Here is a 12368-nt window from a genome sequence, read left to right on the forward strand (position 1 = left end):
TGCCTCGACAAAACTCTTTGGAGACAACAACAGCCACACTCTTCGGTTTGTTTATATTTTGTGAAGTGTGTGGGAGTCGCCATCGGTTCAAATGGTTCAAATCGCTCTGAGCACTATGGCACTTAACTGCTGTGGTCATCAGTCCCCTAGAACTTAGAACTACTTAAGCCTAGCTAACCTAAGGACATCACACACATCCATGCCTGAGGAAGGATTCGAACCTGCGACCACAAGGGCTCGCGGTTCCAGACTGTAGCGCCTAGAACCGCTCAGCCACTCTGGCCGGCCGCCATAGGTGAAAAAGTGCCTGCTTCGCTTGATACTTAACGATACTGGTAAGCACACATTATGTTTTCTAGAGCAGTGCCTGCCATAAGAATAAACTTGACTTTGAGTTCTGCCTTACGGCAGATCTTGTCATGGGGGAAGCCTCGTCAGAGAGGTCCGCCGCATGAGCGTCTAGGGAAGGGATTCCAGTGGTGGTTTCCCGTTGCCTTCCACTGATGATGATGAAATGATAGTGAGAACAACACAACACCCAGTCCCTGAGCGGAGAAAATCTCCGACTCAGCCGGCAATCGAACCCGGACCCATTGGCGTGACAGACCGCCGCGCTGACCACTCAGGTATCGAGGTGGACACAAGAATAAAAACAGTGAGTAATACCATCTAATTAATCTTACAATCGTAATATTCTTTCCACATACAGTGCTCACTTTTTCGTCTATGTATTTGCCACAGATACACGACCCCCACAGTACTCCAAACCAAATAGTTTAATCTGATGGTGAATCGCTGCCGGCCGGGGTGGCCGAGCGGTTCTAGGCGCTACAGTCTGGAACCGCGCGACCGCTACGGTCGCAGGTTCGAATCCTGCCTCGGGCTTGGGTGTGTGTGATGTCCTTAGGTTAGTAAGGTTTAAGTAGTTCTAAGTTCTAGGGGACTGATGACCTTAGAAGTTAAGCCCCATAGTGCTCAGAGTCATTTCGTGAATCGCTGGGCTATTCGAAACCGGTCACGAATAAATAAAAAATGAAGAAAAAACGGCGATTGTCTGCAGTAATTCCTGAAACCTTTAACAAGACAGTCGCAGTGTTCCAAATCCAGAATGGATAAATGTTTTATTTTGTTTGACAAATGTTTGGATATTATTTTTAACGGCAATTTTAGCTCACATATCTCTCTGGAATTTATACTGTGATAGCAATGCTACTGTCATATAAATAATACATTCTGAAGAAAATAAGACAACATATGCGTGTTTCATATTTGGTTTGATTTTGACAAATTGATTTTGTGAGAAGTGTACCATTGTTAGTATGGTCAACATAGGAAATTCACTCTCGACCAGATTTCCTTAAAACCATCACCAAATGTTGTTCGACCTGGTTACTTGGAAGTGTCACATCACACAGGAGTGACTTTCGTCCGTAAGCTTTGCACACAAGTGTAATAGTTCCAGTGCTGATCTGTATTCAGAAAGAATAACGGATTCAAGATCCAAGTGCTTCTCGGCGTGTAGAAGGACTCGAAGAACAGCTCTGGCCACTACTGTAGCGCGCTGACAAGTGGGCTGAGGCTCGGTGGCGAGGCTGTTTCGCCGAGTACAGGCGGCTGTGGGGCGGCCACGCGCCGAACAGTGGGTCAGTCATTACAGCCGGCGGGCAGCGCCTGCAAACGCTACGCGGCTTCCCGCAGCACGCAATTCCGATGCAAATTCCTGCGGCGCTGCGTGGCGCGATGTTCGTTATCGGGAAACGGTTAATCGAGCGGCCACAGACAAGTGTTTGTGTCGGCTGCCAGCAGCGGCGGTGGCGGGCCGCTGCGAGTCTGCTGTCAGCTACAGCTACAGCCCGTGTACGGCGGCTGCCTTCAGCGTCGCATTCCATACCGGCTGCGTGGCTACAAAAGGTCTGACGACGAGGCACTATCACCGACTCGCCCTGCTCAATTTCCTTTACATACAGGGTGAAAATTATTTAAACCGAAGAACACTGGGAGGATGCATGGGACACCGAAACAAACATTTTTCTCTCAAGTCATAATTACGTGTGGGCATTTTTTAATCTAGTAAATGGTGCAATCGCTCTCAGCACTCGTGCAACTGTGCATAACATGGGGACGAATCAGACTGTAATGGTACTTGAATTACGTAACCATTACGGCAGCTCATCTGAACCTCTCGATACCAGCAGTATTCTACTGTGTTTCTGTAAAGTAGTTAACATATTTCTGAGACAAGATTCAGATTTGATTTCATTTATGTAGAGGTACTTTGATACATCGATATGTTTATGTTGCAATGATATTATTCTTATGTGTATTCTTTTTTTGTCAATATGATCTTTGTCGTACTTGTAACTCTGATTTTTGGGCGCGTAAGCGATTATTAGTTAGTTAGTTAGAGTGTCGGACCTTGAAAAAGTCAAGTCTTGGACGTCATGTTGGAAAGACGCATAACGTAGTCAGCTTATAAAATGTGAACTTTAACAGTGAGGAAGATGTTTTCAAATATGTTTTGTATTGTGAAGTGATGTTGCGTGTGTTACGTGATATTGCAACAAATGCAATAAAAAGGAAGTGTAACTTAAATTCGGAGTGCTGATTACTTTTTTACATCGCCATTGTCCTGCAAAAGTGTAATCTTCAAGAATGGTTTGTGAAACACATCTATAAAACCTTTGAATATAGCAGAATAAAACCTAGGCCTCTTTGCATCCGAGCTTGGAATCATCACCACCTAGATTTTCGACGATTGAGCCATGATTTTACAACGAGACCAGCGTGGGAAACACGAAAAGATGAGTGCCTAGTTTATTTATTATTACATGAAATGACTTTATTAACTGTGCTCTAATGACGCCTGCCACATATTAACTACGTTGTTGCCCGAAAATGCAGTATTTAGCAGCGTGACCTTTGTTGTGGTAGGGTTGTTAGAAGACGAATGTAAGAAATGTGCTTCATGAGAAGTTGCGAGGTGCCGATGTGGAGAAGAGTTTGTACCTCTTTAATTCTGACAAATTTTGCATGAGAACGAGACATCCTCTCGACCCCCTCTTTACCTACCACCTAATTAATCATGCGCACAACGGTAACGAAGGGAAATTATGGTGGACCTTGCTAGTTGCTAAAATAACGAGTGTGCACTCACAATAATTTAATAAAAATCGCAATCTACTCAGTACGTTGTCCTCGATGGTGAGTGTTCATCGGAGGTGAGGGTATCATCTGGAGTGTCCCAGGGAAGTGTGGTAGGTCCGATGTTGTTTTCTATCTACATAAATGGTCTTTTGGATGGGGCGGATAGCAATGTGCGGCTGTTTGCTGATAATGCTGTGGTGTGTGGGAAGGTGTCGTCGTTGAGTGACTGTAGGAGGATACAAGATGACTTGGACAGGATTTGTGACTGGTGTAAAGAATGGCAGCTGACTCTATATATAGATAAATGTAAATTAATGCAGATGAATAGCAAAAAGAATCCCGTAATGTTTGAATACTCCATTAGTAGTGTAGCGCTTGACACAGACACGTCGATTAAATATTTGGCTGTAACATTGCAGAGCGATATGAAGTGGGACAAGCGTGTAATGGCAGTTGTGGGGAAGGCGGATAGTCGTCTTCGGTTCATTGGTAGAATTTTGAGAAAATGTGGTTCATCTGCAAAGGGGACCGCTTATAAAACACTAATACGACCTATTCTTGAGGACTGCTCGAGCATTTGGGATCCCTATCAGGTCAGATTGAGGGAGGCCGTACAAGGAATTCAGAGCAGGGCTGCTAGATTTGTTACTGGTAGGTTTGATCATCACGCGAGTGTTACGGAAATGCTTCAGGAATTCGGGTGGGAGTCTCTACAGGTAAGGAGGCGTTGTTTTCGTGAATCGCTACTGAGGAAATTTAGAGAACCAGCATTTGAGGCTGACTGCAGTACAATTTTACTGCCACCAACTTACATTTCGCGGAAAGACCACAAAGATAAGATAAGAGAGATTAGGGTTCGTACAGAGGCATATAGGAAGTCATTTTTCCCTCGTTCTGTTTGGGAGTGGAACAGGGAGAGAAGATGCTAGTTGTGGTACGAGGTGCCCTCCGCCTCGAACCGCATGGTGGATTGCGGAGTATGTATGTAGATGTTGATGTAGATAAACAAAGAAAACTTTATCATAATAAACAACAGGAAATGGGATTCTGCATATATCTACGAAATGATATGCGGTTTAAATATTACAATGAGATTTATTGTAAATCAGAACATAAAGGCACATGTAGGTTAAAGGATAGGGTATTCTGAACCATTATGCGAACAACAGTTTGTTCGAGAACAAGGGCTCCTGCTCTCTGTGATGCAATAGCCTGACGATAATGACTGGAGGTGCTAATCAATCAAATATTACTCTCTCGACTCTACTGCAGTATCGCGATTAGTCGTGAGAGCTCAAATGGGATCACATGGAGAAACAAGCAAGGTGGACTTGTGGCAAAGAGAGCGCGCGTGCTGCTGAGGACTTCAGTATAAAATTGATAGGTCCTACAATGCCGGAGCCGCAAAATACTTTACAAATCCTGAAATTTATAGCAGGTCATCGGTAGGCAGCTTTCTGATGATGTATTCGCCGACTTCTGGTGTGCAGCAACTCTGTTTTAACCTCTGGCCTCGTAGGCTGTCCGAGAATTGTAAGTTCTGCCGAAAAAAGTGCGACTAAGTCGCAAGACCGTCCGACTCCGACGAGGATCAGATCCCCAATCCCCTGCGCCCGAACAACGCAAGAGCGAAGCCAACGTTGTTCAACTCCCTACTTTCTTCGAAAACCGCGAATCAGCACGCAGTGGTAATCCCAAAATTCCCCCACACTGTCTCAGCACATCATTCGCCCCAATAGCGACCATTTCCTACAATTTCGAGCACGACATTATGACGTCAACTAGCCTCAATTTAAGTTGACCAATCATGCCTCTGCTATTCATCTGAGGGCACTGAACTTGCCGTTTGACCGGCTAAGAAAACTACCTGCCTTGACCACCGGCAATCGGGCGCCAGACAGTCGCACCCAGCAGGGCACGGTCCACAAGTATTCTCAGAATCAAGAGGACAATGCAGTCAGTCGGTGCCAGGAGTCTTCGTTCTTGGCGCGCTGGAATGGTAAACACATAAATTGCGGCGACACTCAGACGTCTCGCAGGTCGTTTCGCCCTACATACAATAGGCGAAACTCGACCGACGTCAGTCGTTGCGTCAGGTGCTTAAGCCCACTGCATAACCCCCTCGGAATTCGGGGAAGTGCAGCCCCCAACCGGAATTGCAGTGTGCTGCATCCTCCGATGCTTGCATCGCGCAGGCCACAGAGAGAAGTAACGCAACATAAATAGGAATCAAGGGAAAAGTATTTTTGAGCTCTCAGTACAAATTCATTACAATAACCTTATTCGGTCTGTTACCACCGTGCAATGACATAGAACATTAATAAAATTGATGAAAATGAGAGGCGACATGCAAAAGAGGGCATGGAACCTCTCAAAGTTATTAACCCTTCCATTAAGTGGAGTGGGCAAAACATGAAACCAGATGGTTATCCACTCAGTGGTACATGGAACAGTGCCAGAATATCTGCATCCTCTGTACTGTTTACAGTTGAAGCAATGTTTGGGTGTGATGGGGTCTTTGTCATCGGCAATTTCCACGCGTTGAGTGAGGTTAGTCCACATGCCACATTCACTCGCACTCATCAATTGCTGTTCTGTATGAATGTGTGGGCATAGGTTGTTGGCGACTGTTTAATTGGGCGATATCTCCTACCTAGACCATTAAATGGCAGGCATTATTTCAATTTCTTCACCATAGCGTTGTCAGGATTGCTGGATGATGTGCCACTCGCTTCAAGACAGCACATGAAGCTCCAGCGTGAGCGGGTGCCTGCACATTTCAAGCATTGTGTGCATCGATTCCTGAACCGACGGTTTCCAGAAAAGTGGATTGGCGGTGGTGGTTCTGTACTATGGCCTACGTGATGCCCTTACTTTGACGCCACTAGACTTTCTTGTGTGACAAGAAATATATTTATAAAAATGCCATTGAATCAGAAGAGGATCTGGTTGCTGGATAATAACATGAGCAGTAGTAATTAAGGACACTCCTGCAGTCTTCGATTGTGTTATACAAAATCTGACCCACGGATATAACCTCTGTTTACAAGTAAATGGAGGCATTTTTGAACCTCTACTGCAACTGAAGAAATTTTGTTGTGTTAATGTAATTGTCTGTCGGTAATAAAGAAGTAAAACTTGTTTGTGTTAATTTTCGACCTCACAGGAGAACACAGCGGAAAAAGTGTTTTTACTGTCCCACGGAACCTCCCAGAGTTGTTTAGTTTAATTCATTCCCATACAGAGAAAACACCCTCTACTGGTTTAAAAAATCCTCACAGTAAAATATATAATTGAAGAAAAATATTTGTTTCGGTGTCCTGTGCAACCTCCCAGAGTTCGTCAGTTTAAAGAGTTTTCACCTTACAGAATTCGCATCTCGATGCCCAGGCAGCACTACTCATTTCTCAAAAAGAACCCGAAAAAAATCGCCTATGAAGTTATCAGAACGCTGTTAGATATAAATCATTTGCAGTATTTAAGCAGAGCAGCCAATATCTGAGTACATAACATGGAAACCTCTTAATTCCAAATTCAGTTCTCAGTAGCTGCAATTATTTTACTTTTATTTGAATTCTACATATTTTAATATGTATGTATAGACTGAAAAGATAGAAGGACAACAAGGGAGTTGAACACAAAGTAAAAGAATTGCAGAGTGGGAAATGTAGAAATGGACGAGATGAGCATTGGAAGTTGTGCTCACTGTCACCAAAGCTATTAAACATATATGGAGAACAATTGCCAGGCAAGGCCATGGAAGATCCAAGAGACATTGTAATTGGCGAAGAAAGGATAAAGACTATAAAATACATGGATGATCAAGCAGAGCTGGCCGAAGAAGAAGAGGAGCCACAAAAGAATATTGAAAGAAGGAACAAGGAGTATGGAATGAAGATAACTACAGGAACGACAAAAGAGATTATAACCAAGAAGGATGCTCTAGTCAACGTATTCCTTGACAGACAAACGATAGAACAAGCAACATCCTTTCTGTACCTGGGAAGTTTTATAATATGGAATGGGAACTGTATAGAAGAAATAAGGTGGAGGATATCAATGGGAAAGAGAGCATTTGGAAAGGTGAAACAGTTACTAACACCTAGAAGAATTCCAAGGGATCTGAGAAACGATTTGCTGAATGTTTTGTCTGGAATGTAGTGTTATACAGCTATGAATCATGGACAGTTGAAAAGAAACAAGAAAAATATTTATAAAGTTTTGAAATGTGGCTACGGAGTAAAATGCTTATGGTGAAGTGGACTGCCAGACTTAAGACTGAAGAAGTTATGGAGGAAACAGGAGAATAAAGAACAACGTTGGACGTGATCGGAAAGAGGAAAAAATCTTGACTGTTGCATACACTGCATAGGAACCGACTGCAGCAAAAAATTATAGAGGGAAAAGTTGAAGGAATTAGAGGAAGAATCTGGGTTACCTTTATAAGTCAAAATTATTTTAAGCCAGCATGCAAAAGGCGTATAGACTTTTGATTTACTGTTTATTTCTTTATGGAAATCTTATTTCTGTATTTATTTACTAACAAGAATTTAATTTTTTAACTTGTACTCTTCTGTTGAATGGTACTTAAGATAGGTAAATGAATTAGTGAAATGGATGTGAAGTGAAGTAGAAATTAGAAAATAAATGAAAAATTTAGTTTAGTTTAGAAGAATTACACACTGGCAAACAGCAGTGGCAACAGCCGGCGCTTGCAAGTCAGCACGTTCAGGAGAAGCCATCGCCCTTCCCACATAAGCGGACGCTGTCGATTCAGCCGTCAGGGCATCGCCCGACCGGCTCACGAGTTTCTCAGTTGTCACATGTGATCAAAGGCCCTCGCCTACATTCCAAGAGCCAATGACCGACGTTAAGAAGATTCTTCGAGAAGCTTTTCAACGTGACAGAAGAGGCAATGACCGTGAAGTCGTTCACCTCCAGTGAAGTGAAGTAAATAAATACGCGAGACGCAGTGGGCCCGACGGGAGTAGTTTTCAGTTCAGTTTCGGTGCTGAAGACCGTCATGCAGGGAGAGACTACATCATACACAGAAGCACCAAGTCAGCCGCTGTAATGGAATAGCAAGCAGCAGCGTCGCTGCCAGAAGACAGAAGTTAGAAGGTATTTGAAGACTGATTTTTACGTACCCGGGTGACTCGCGAGGATGGGAAGGAGACGGCCTCACATCAGCAGTCACCTGTGAGTTGGGATGAGGATCTGGCAACCGAGGACTGGCAAGCTGGAGTCCGTTGTTCGAGAGACACTGGCCTTCCCCCGCCGCGCCGCTCCGCTGGCCGACGGACAACACTGACACACGCGGCCACATAGAGAAAAGAAACACTGGGACGGCACATCCAAGGCATCACCATCCGATTCACGACTTCGTTCTCAATAATTAAACGGGCCATTTCACGACGCGCGTCTCCAGTCAACTGGGCGAAATAGCGACACGAGATATACATCGCCAGGCGTAATCAGACGCCGCCGCTCACACAGCAGAGGCTTCGCAGACGACACAGCCGCCGCTATCCCAGCCAGAACAATCCAGTAAGGAAACAGTTGTACAAAACTTTCAATAAAAGTTATCTTATATAAAAATGCTGTTTCATTCTACCTCATACTCGAGCCAAGGAAGAACCAACCCCGCCCACAGGTTGTTAGGAGAGAAAAAGTAATTTATTTAGTGTTTTTTACCCTGACTTAATACTTTAGAATCAAATGCCCTTTGCAGTAATGCTCATCCTGACAACTGACTAGCATCAAAAGAGAAAACCCAGTTACACTTCTTGTAACTGAAAGAGGTTAACCTCAGATGGAGTTTGTTATCTTTTATATACTTATGTTTCAAAATACCACTATTAATAGTTATTCTTTTGTGAAGGAGTTAAATTTTGTGCTGCATGTGTTTTAAAGTCCTTAATTTGTGGGACCAAGCACTGTCTGGCCTAAGCTCAAGCTAGTCACTTTTTGTCAATACCTCACTAAATAACAAATATATTTCTATGTCCTTGAATTGAAACTTAATATTATCGGTCTTCTCACATTTTAAATTTTGTGAAAATTAATTTCCTTATTGTCACTGTGTTCAGAAACGTTTGTATGATGAAAGTTACACAGTTCTGTAATGTTTAATAACTTTGACTATCGTTCTCATTCTATTAAATATTTTATCACGGCTCTTATTGTTCATTTTTACCTTTGTTAAAATGCTGTTGAGGCAAATAAATGTGGTTAGTGTTTTTTAATATTAATTAACAAAATAGTGAATCCTGATCTCTCTGTCTGTATACATACTGGGTGATCAAAAAGTCAGTATAAATTTGAAAACTTAATAAACCACGGAATAATGTAGATATAGAGGTAAAAATCGACACACATGCTTGGAATGACATGGGGTTTTATTAGAACCTAAAAAACACCCCATATTGCTAGATGCGTGAAAGATCTCTTGCGCGCGTCGTTTGGTGATGATCGTGTGCTCAGCCGCCACTTTCGTCATGTTTGGCCTCCCAGGTCCCCAGACCTCAGTCCGTGCGGTTATTGGCTTTGGAGTTACCTGAAGTCGCAAGTGTATCGTGATCGACCGACATCTCTAGGGATGCTGAAAGACAGCATCCGACGCCAATGCCTCACCATAACTCCGGACATGCTTTACAGTGCTGTTCACAACATTATTCCTCGACTACAGCTATTGTTGAGGAATGATGATGGTCATATTGAGCATTTCCTGTAAAGAACATCATGTTTGCTTTGTCTTACTTTGTTATGCTAATTATTGCTATTCTGATCAGATGAAGCGCCATCTGTCTGATATTTTTCGAACGTTTGTATTTTTTTGGTTCTAATAAAACCCATGTCATTCCAAGCATGTATGTCAATTTGTACCTATCTACATTATTCCGTGATTTATTCAGTTTTCAAATTTATACGACTTTTTGATCACCTGGTATATATATAAATTAAAGTCCCCTGCAATTTTTCTCTCCATATGTTCGGGCCAGTCTCTGGAACTACTATATAGATTTGGTATACTTTTTACTAACAGCCAGACAGATTCATAAGGAAGGTCTGTGTGTATAATTTATAAATATATTGTGCAAACAGTATGAAATGTAATGAGTTAAAGTACCTTGCTGCTTTCAGAACGATGCCATTGCCATCTAGCGGTGAATAGCAGAACTCCTTGGTACCATGGGAGATAGGCATAAAGTGATCCGACTACATCACGAGATCAGTGCAAGCTACCATTACCAGGATGTTGGTGCGAGCTACCGTCGACTTCCTGAATGACCTGGGATGCAGGATGTATCGCATTTTAAGCTGATAACGACAAATTGTTTCGCATGGAGTTAATGTCAAAATAGAATCACAAAAAATGTAACATATACTGGACTGGCGCCGCAGTTGAGTGGCCAACAATTGACTGTAGCTCGTGGTGAACACTGTGGCTTGGCAGGCCGTGTTGTACTGGTGTTTCAGCAGGGACTGGGAAGTGCCCACCATTCTAGCCTAATCGGTACTGCAGTCAGGTGTCTTAGGCAGCAGAGTAGCTTCTATTATCACCAAGAAATATCACGCCACACTTCAAATAAATATAGAACAGATTATATTCATGCCTCCTGGAAACTTTCCTGGTATGCACTGCTTAAATCTGCGAGGCTGCAAAATTTTGCCACCATGCATTCAATATCCTGTAAATTCTTTTCGATTTATTTTGTATAATCACTGTTTGTGATGATCATTTGGATTATTAATCATTTAATTGGGTGATACTGGCTAGCACCACATACTAACAATTTCTGTAGTTTTGCATGTGAATGAGTTAATCAGAGCTGAGCGACAGAAAGGACAACGTGGGCCATGCGTACCTAAGAAGTCGATACTGGCTAAAGAGGGACTAGGAAGAGAGTTGTCATGTTCTACAGGGATGGGAATTTACCGCCCGAGAGAGCAGAGCAAGGAGTTGGCTATTTACAATGCTGGAGGCTGCAGAAAGCGTGACAGTGCAGGTGGAGGATTGCAATCTCGCGGAAAAAAAATTCAGAGTAGAGTACATAGCGAAAAGGTGTCAGGGGCAGAACAAGGCAAAAAGACATAGCTCTTGTGCGAAGGAAGCTGCAGGAACGATAGTCATGGGCCCAACTCCAAGGTATCCTCTCATGTGAAGCACCAGTACACACTTCCCACAGAAAAACAGAGGTACGTGTTTGATTGGCAGAGTGCTAAGGATGTCAGAGAGAAATGGAGACTTCCAGAAAATCTTCTGGAAGGAGTATGAGCTTCAGGTGATTGGCTGGTAGATTCATGACCCATGTAGTAATGTTTTTGTGACAGATTCTGGGTTGCACTGTTTGAGTGCAAACGTAGACGTTGCGGGGCCAGCAGGGAGCTCCTGTATGGCACGGATAGATTGAAGGCACTTCTCTTTGGGGATCAAAAATGTTCAGATGTGTGTGAATTCTTAAGGGACCAAACTACTGAGGTCATCAGTCCCTACACTTAAACACTTCTTAAACTAACTTAAACTAACTTATGTTAAGAACAACACACACACCCATGCCCGAGGGAGGACTCGAACCTTCGGCGGGGGGCCGCGCAGCCCGTGACATGACGCCTCGAACCGCGCGGCCACTCCGCGCGGCTCTTTGGGGATAAATCAAAGACATTTCCCTCTGGGGATCGACCTAGAGACTGTGGGTGAGAGCCACAGTGGAGAATCTAGCGGTTGGATTTTGAGAAGTGTTGCTTTCGACTCAAGAAGCAAGTGAATTCGTTTCTCTGTGAACAGATTTGTTATTCTGTATGCTTGAATGATGATTTCTTACCCCTCTATGGGTCAGGCGCTCAATGAAGTGCTTCTTTACAGAAAAATACTTGGGTCTAATTTTTGTTCCTGACTAGTGAGCAAACAGAAACCTTGACTCATTTTCTGTTTGTATTGAGGTAATTCCAGCGCTAGGAATTCGCTAACGGCATGTTGCATACATTGTGTAGGCAGAGAATTGCAGGTACCCCACATACATCATATGCAAGATGGCCAACGCCCCAATGAGCAAACCAATGGTGCAGTATAACTGTTGTCTGTACTTCAATAGGTGATATACTCACTCCAGTTCAGCAAATAGGAAAACACTCACAATAAATTTGCTTGCCCTCTGAGTGCCAGTCAAGGTTTCTCACTGTTAATCAGTACCAGCCAACTTTGTGTCCAACTAATAAAGGGG

Source organism: Schistocerca piceifrons, chromosome 6, assembly GCF_021461385.2.
Source record: "Schistocerca piceifrons isolate TAMUIC-IGC-003096 chromosome 6, iqSchPice1.1, whole genome shotgun sequence".
NCBI classification, from domain to species: domain Eukaryota; kingdom Metazoa; phylum Arthropoda; class Insecta; order Orthoptera; family Acrididae; genus Schistocerca; species Schistocerca piceifrons.